Genomic DNA, 8,566 nt, shown 5'->3' with positions numbered 1-8,566 from the left:
CAGGAAGAAGTGGGTGTGGAGGTAGAGGGTAGTGAAGACAATGCTTTGGATGTGAATTTTGAAGACTCAGAAAATGATATAGGAATTGATGGAGATATAGTAGTTGATGATGGGGAAGTGAGTACAAAAATAAAGGCAAAGGGAAAGGTAAAGGGCAAGGCAAATGGCAAGGCAAATGGTAAGGCAAATGGTAAGGAAAAGGGTAATGCAAAGGGTAAGGCAAAGGGACAAACAAAAAGCAAGAGAAATGGAAAGGGAAATATGGAAGGATCAAGTGAAGGGATTGCTTACTTGATGTTGTGAATGAAGGTGAGGTCTTAGAGCCAAATTTAAGATGATTAAGTGACATTGAAGAGTATGATAGTGATGGCCTACATCATGAGTATGATAGTGATAATGGTGAGATTATAAAGGATGCCTTTGTAACCTTCAAGCTTCCAAAAATAATGGAGGACTACAAATCATAAGTAGGGACTTATTTTGCTACAAATGATGACTTTAAGGAGGCAATAAGAACCTATGCTATACATTCAGGAAGAAACTTGAAATTTAAGAAAAATGACAAAAGAAGGATAAGAGTTAAGTGCAAGGATGGTTGTCCATGGGAGGCATACTGTGCAAATATAAAAGGGAAAGAAACTTGGCAATTAAGGACAGTAGTGGACAGACATACATGTAGCAGGGATTATAAGATTAGGTTCCTAAATTCCAAGTGTTTAGGAAACAAGATTCAGAGAAATGTTATAGAGAACCTGAATTTTAAGTTAAGTGATATTATTGAGAAGACATGTGAAAAGTGGAATGTAGGCATCAACAAGACACTAGCATATAAAGCAAAGACATTTGCTGTTAACATTATGGATGGTTCATGTAAGGAGAAATATAGAAGAATCCATGATTATGGCCATGAACTTTTAAGGGTAAATCCAGGATCAGCTGTTAAAATTCCAAGTCATCCATTTCAAGGAGAAGAGGAAAATAGTGAACACCCTGAGAGGCAAATGAATCCTCACTTCCAAAGGGTGTATATATGCCTCAAAGCTTGCAAGGATTTTTTTTCAAATGCAAACCTATTATAAGATTGGATGGGTGTTTCTTAAAAGTATATTATGATGGACAAATACTAGCTACCATTGGGAGAGATCCAAATGAGAAAATGATTCCAATTGCATATGTAGTTGTTAAGGGTGAGACTAAAGATTCATGGAGTTGGTTTTTAGAATTATTGACAGCTGATTTGGGAGGAGTTAAATTGTGCAAAACCTATACCTTCATAAGTGATCAATAAAAGGTCAACTCTAACTTTGAATTTTACTTATTTCATATATCACCAAATGTTTTAACACCTTGAAAATGAAAGGTTTGTTACCAACTATTGAGGAGTTACTTGGTAATGTTGACCAAAGGTTTTGTGTCAGGCATTTATATAACAACTTCAGGGAGAAGTTCCCTGGCCTAAAATAGAAGAAATTGACATGGAGGGATGCAACTGCAAGTCATGTGAATGTTTGGGAGAAAATAATGCTTTAAATCAAGGGAGTCAATTAAGAGGCATTTAAACATATCATCAAAATTCCACCAAGATTCTGGAGCAAATCAAGGATCGGGACAAGTACAAGTTGTGATACTTTGGTCAATAATATGTCTGAGACATTCAACTTTGTCTTTGTAGCTGCTAGAGACAAGCCAATTATGACAATGCTTGAATAAATTAGAGTGTATATAATGCAAAGGTGGGAATCAAATAGGAAAAAGATTGGCAAATATGAAGACACAATACTACCAAACATCAACAAAAGGATGGAAAGGGAATCACAGAAGATAAACCATTGGATTGTGAGGTAATGATTAATTTGTTGTCCTTTTACTCTGTTAAATGCCTATGCTGAGTGTTGAATATTATAGGCGTGCAGGTGAATATGACTACTAGGTTAAGCATATATCACTAAATGGAGAAAATATATGTTGTCAATCTTTCCAAGAAAGAATGCTCATGTAGAATGTGGATGTTGACAGGGTTGCCATGCTGTCATGCAATGTCATGCATAAAGAATCAATATTTACAAATTGATGATTTTGTACCTGACTGTTATAAGAGACGAAGTTTGCTATTCACCAGTAATTTATCCAGTTAATAGGGAAGCTTTGTGGACTAAATATGATGCTATTGATCTTCATCCACCACCAATAAAGAGACAACCTGGAAGGCCTAAGAAAAAGAGGAATAGAGAAGCTGGAGAAATGGTGAGGGATGAGACACACTTGAAAAGGGAAAAACATAGAATCAAGTGTAGTCGTTGTCACAAGGAAGGTCACAACAAGGCCACCTGTAAACTATCACAACCAGTAGTACCTCCAACTCAGGTAGTAGAAGGAGCCTTAACTCAGGAACCACAAGCAATAATTTTAAGTCAGCCACGACAACCAACAATTTTACGTCATCCACCACAACCAACAGTTTCAAGTCAATCACCACCCAAAAAGAAAAAAAACACTTCAAAAGGGTGGGAAGCCTGTTTCAAGTCAACCTTGATTTTGTTGTGATGTTTGTTATGCCTTATAATGGCTTTTTGTAATGTTATTTTAGTGCCTTATAATGGATTATTGACAATGGCTTATAATGCCTTTTAATGTTATTTTAGTGCCTTATAATGGCTTATTGACAATGGCTTATAATGTTTTTTGTAATGTTATGTTAGTGCCTTATAATGGCTTATTGACAATGACTTGTAATGCCTTTTTGTAATGTTATTGATATTCCTTATAATGGCTTAATGGCAATGGCTTATAATGCCTTTTTGTATCACTTTTTTGGAATGGTTATATTTTGTTCCAACTTTTATACTAGTTATGTATCAGTATTAAAAAAGAGGATAATGTACAAACAAAATACTTTGTTAAAATAGACACTTACATTCTTCATTAAATAAACTAAAGATTACATTCATATTGTGAAAACAAAACACTAAATTTCCCTAATCCTAATTGAAATACATCGTTACAAACACAAGGTTCAACCCAAAGCTTAACATCCAAACCATAATGGACATTTTCAACCATCCTTTAGTATGGATAACCTCATTCTTCAATTTTTTAATTTTCTTCTTTTGTCTTTAAAGCTTCAAATCCCTTCCATCAACAAATTCATCCCCTAACCACTTGAAGAAATACACCCCTTGTCCATGTGACTTATGTAATTTCTACGACCCCAAAATTTTCTCCCATAGTTGAAACTGTTCACAACACTAACAGTATGAAGAACACTATCATCTTAGAAAAAACACTTCATTATATTGTTTCTATGATGCATGGATCCAAATGTAACAAAACTTGTGATTGAAGCACTACTTGCATTCTTAGACATTGAAGCACTGATGGAAGATGGAGGAATTCGAGTGCAAGATGGAAAATGGATGTATGAACAATGAAAAATGAAGGAGGAAGCTGAAGATTGAGAAAACACGAACCCTAAATGGTTTATAACATATCGGCCGAGTGTTAACTTGAATGGTAGCATACCTGGCATGCCACCTTAGCCATACTTAACATTTATTCACCCTAACTAACGAAAAGGACCAAATACTTTAATGGAAGAGAAGTTAAGGTACCAATACATAACGTTTTTTAGTTAGGTGACCAACACGAAACTTCTCTTAAAGTTGAGGAACCTAATGACTAATTATGCTTAGAGTAGGCATTCATGAAACTCAACATTTTGTGACCTAAAGACCTGTCAATAAGGAAATATATGTTGGGGAGAGGTTACAAACATTTGGGATATGCAACATTGATGTCAATGAAATCAACACACATGTGTCACTTGTTTGATGCTTTCTCACCAAGGCCATGTTATCACAAAGGGTATTTAACCTATTTTATGAAATCAATGTTTGTTAGCTTATGAACTTCTTCGTTAATGTATGCTTTCTTCTCCTTGCAAACCTTATGCTTCCTTTGAGACACTACTTGACTGAGGGTTTTATAGAAAGGCAATGGGATACCATTATGGTATATATGTCGGGCATATCTGAGGGCTCCTAGGTGAACAAGTCAATGTTCTTCCTGAGTAGGGAGATCAAATTCTCTTCCTTAAATTTAGACAAGAGATGCCTATCTAGGTGACTTGGTGGTGCAAAGGCCTAATATGCACCTCTTTCAAATCTTTTATTGAGTAAGCCTTTCACTCTCTGCCCCTAACTTTGGGTCACAAATTATTGTATCGATGTCATCTATTTCTGGACAAGGGATGGCACCCAGGGTGAGAGGTTCCCTCGTTATTTCTAGGCTACTTTGGTAATATTCTTGGATGATCACATGATACCCTTTAACCTTATCCATATTCTCATTAGGTGTGTGTATTTGAGGCTTAAATGAAGGGTGGACAATACCTCCACCAATAGGTTGAGAGTGGGCCTTCTTAGAAAGGAGTTGTAAGGGGATGCAGTGTCTACCATAAGATAATTCACTTTGATGGTTCTAGAATTTTCCCTTGAGCCAAATGTTTTTTTGAGTGTGATGTAGCCCTTGACGAAACCTGTTTGGCGGAGAGGCTAATAAGGATCCTTAGAAGGCTCTTGTGCTACTGGGATCAACCTTCCCCCTAGAAGGCACTCTAGAACAATATGTATGTTGAGTTACCAGGGTCGATCAACACTCGCTTTCCATCCCAATTGGTGTATTAAATTATGATGATCATGGTATACTTATTATAGGGGAGAACAATGATTGTGTATTCTCTCGAAATGGTCATTATGGGTTCTCGGTCCTTCCTTGAGGTTCTAAAAGCTTTAGTGGTTACGATATTTGCTGCGAACACCTGTCGGACATACATTCTCTAGGAGGAACTAGATTCTCCGCCTAGCAAAACCTCCAATAATGGTGTTGTGGTTTTATCAGAACTTTGATTGAACATCCTCGTGACAAGATAGTGAAAGCAACAATGAACAATGATGAGTGTGGCCCATATTATTTTTACCGAGGCCTTATAAAGGGCGCAAATTGTACTTGGTAAAAGTAAAAATGCATGATAACCCCTAGTGATTAAGGGATTTCAAAGTCTTTAAGGTTTATTGTGAGGTTGAGAGCTAGCTCACGTGGAGTGAGAAGCTCTATATGCCTGTATTTTTGTGTTGAAGTTAGGTTCTCCCCTCTTTAACTATGATGTCGAGGTATTTATAACCCATGGTCCCTAATACCAAGGCATTCTTGAAAATTACAAATTCCTAGGAATGGGCAGTTGATTTCCTGATTGTCAGGGAGCGTGGTTAATTCCCACGTCTTTTTATGCATTGTTGTGGACCAAAACATACACCATCCCTATGATCATGCAATATAGACGGAATATGGAGGATTTGGGTGACGTATCTGAAGAAGGGGCATCTTATCTTACAAATAGGAGCTTGCACCATGAAAGGGGCGACCTTGAGAGGATGATAGGAAAAACACTTATGTTCTTCACACCCCCTATGGGCCCTAACAATTATACCACTATATGATTGAATCATGACTCTCTTATATCAATCAAAAGGAAGTTGGTGATTCACACTGAATTAACCATAATGAAGTTGATCGAGTGTTCTTAAAACATCACATATAAATAAGATTATGTATAAATTCTAGACTCTCTTAAAATCATCACTAACTTGAGAGTTGGAGTCTTTACTGACAAGGTTATTAAAATCACATATTAGTGCAATTGTATTGAATTGTTTTACAACTTTTTTTAAAATTTTAAACACAACCTGCAAACTCTATCCAATTAAACTCATAAATGAACATATTAGTTCTATTTGTTTTTGAGAAAAAATTGTGAGTAGGAAGATAGTTGTAACCCATTAAAATTTGAATGAGTTGGGTAACGAATTACACCAAATCCAATTCAACCAACCCATATACACTCCTTTATAAATGTATATATAGAAGAAGAAGAAAAAAATCGACTTAAATTAAAAGTATAGCATGTAAAGAGTTTTAAATGGTGACATCTCTATTCTTACAAACTAGTTTTATAAGGTTGAATTAGATCAAATATTATAACCTAACATGATATTAGAGCATTTCTATTCGGATTACTCACCACTTTTGTATACCTGCACTAAGTTAAATAGTATTGGATGTGAGATAGTGTATTTGAATAACCAAATTTCACATATCAATTTAGGTCACCTACTACTTATACCCATACACCACCACCAATAATTATAATCAAGCCTTATTTCCACTAAGTGAGGTAGGCTACAATGATCAAATCCCGCCATATTGTTTTATCCAAGACTATGTTTCTATCCAATTCGTAAATCTCAATATTTTTCTTAATAATTTATCTTATAGTTTTATAGGTCTTCCTACACCTCTAGTTGTTTGACTTCTCTCTATATGATCTAGTATCCTTACAATAGAATCTATAGGCCTTCTCTCTACATACCCAAACCACCTAAGCCTATTTTCCACTATCTATTATACTACAAATGCTACCCTAACACTCTCTCTAATATTGTCATTTCTAATCTTATCCCGTCTATTTTTACTACACATCCAACACAGCATCCTCATCTATCATACACTTACTTTATCATGTGTTGATTCTTAATCTCCCAAAATTTTATCATGTACAACATCACAGGTCTTAAGTTGTTCGATAAGATTTTTGCTTTAGTTTTTTTAATTGCAAAGTAGAAACCATATATTAAAGAGATGAAACAAATGTTATAGAACAATCAAAATTAGCAAATAGTACCAAAAGTGTGCACGAGCTCTCTACTTGGAGAAAGCGTAGATTGAAAAACAAAAGCAACAACAACAAAACTACAAGCAAAAGAAACACAAGTCAACCAGTTCGACAATCTAGTGGTACTTTTATGTGGCATAAAAACCCTGGGTCCATCCTCCATTTCATCTACCTAACTTGAACTCGATGGTTTACATGACCTTTTATTCCTCCATCATTTTGTATTACGAACCCAAGCTATTTAAACTTTATGACTTGTTAGATGATACGGTTAAAAAATGCCTCTCAATTTTGTTGAAATTACAGTCCATATACGTCGTCTTACTTCTTCTTAGGCAAAAGTCATGTGTTTATAAGAATTGTCTCTAAATCTCCAATCTCATTTAAATCCTAGTTAAACTCTCCAAGTAGTACTATATCATCTTCAAAAGGCATACATCTCAATGCTAGCTCTTAGATGTGTTCAGACAATACATCCAAAATTAAGTAAAAAGGAAGGGGCTTAGGGTTAAAACTTGGTGATATCCTACTGTAATGATGAAATCGTATGTTTCTCTACCACGTGTTTGCACACTAGTCGATACCCCTTCATACATATATTGGATAGTTTAAATATAGGAAATCCTAAATCCTTTTTTCTCTAGAGATTTCAAAAAATTCTCTCTAGGTACTCTATCATACTTCTTATTTAATTCAACGAAAATAAAGTGTAAGTCTTATTGGTCCATTAGATACGACTGAAATTGCTCTATCAATAACAATATCAATGTAATCTATTTTGATGTATTGTTGTATTTTATTTAATAGCATTTTAAGTGTCTCACAATTGTCCCTGATTCTCTCATAGGGGTGAAATCACTTATCATACTTTTAAAATGATTATTTGACCAAATTCAACGCGAGACATCTGAATCACAAGTTTATGACTTTAATCAAGAAACTCGTGTAGGCATAATTCAAATTTGGAATGCTTGACCCAGATCATGAGAAAGTTTAAAATTTTGGAATTTGGTGCTAAAAGTATGACTCGAATCAAGTCCTTACATGAATTGAATCATAAGTTTCCTCGACTCAAAGCACAATTTAGTTTGACTTGAACCGTGAAAGAGTTTTTGATTTTGGAATTTAATTATGGAAATGTGACTCAAGTCATAGATTGGGTTGACTCGAATCACTTGACTCGAGTCATGACTCCAATCAAATAAGCAAATTTTAATATTTCCTTTTGATTCAAATAATTCTCCCACTTTATTAGAATCATCATTTTTGTATTCACTACGCCAAAAACTGGAATAGACAGCGCAACTTAGAGGGCGCTTTATTACAAAAGCGCACTCTAAAGTGAAGCAAAAAAATAAGGAGCGAACAACTGGAATAGACAGCGCACTTTAGAGGGCGCTTTTGTAATAAAGTGCCCTCTAAGGTGAAGCGAAAAAATAAGGAGGAGATAGAGGGACAACAATACAGGGCGCTTTTTAGAAAGCGCCCTCTAAGGTTACCCTTAGAGGGCGCTTTTAAAAAAGCGCTCTATAAGTCCATGTGCATTTCCAGTTTATAAAGCGCTTTTGGAAAGCCTTAGAGAGCGCTTTCATAAGCGCCCTCTTAGGCCCCCTTTAGAGGACGCTTTTTTTCCACAAGCGCCCTCTAAGGTCCCCTTTAGTAAACATTAAAATTATAACATACTGCGCGTTTTGTTATTTCACTCTCTGTTATTTTCGTTCTTTTTCACGTTAGGGTTCTCACTGCTACGATTTTCGCTACTTCTAAGGCGTTCTCCTTCCACCTCTGTTAGATCTACGACGTTTCCTCCTTCTATTAATTCGTTGTTAGCTGTTCGAT

This window comes from Lathyrus oleraceus, chromosome 5, assembly GCF_024323335.1.
Source record: "Lathyrus oleraceus cultivar Zhongwan6 chromosome 5, CAAS_Psat_ZW6_1.0, whole genome shotgun sequence".
In the NCBI taxonomy this organism is placed as follows: Eukaryota; Viridiplantae; Streptophyta; class Magnoliopsida; order Fabales; family Fabaceae; genus Lathyrus; species Lathyrus oleraceus.
The sequence above is the reverse complement of the archived record's forward strand: the minus strand, read 5'-3'. Positions refer to the sequence as shown.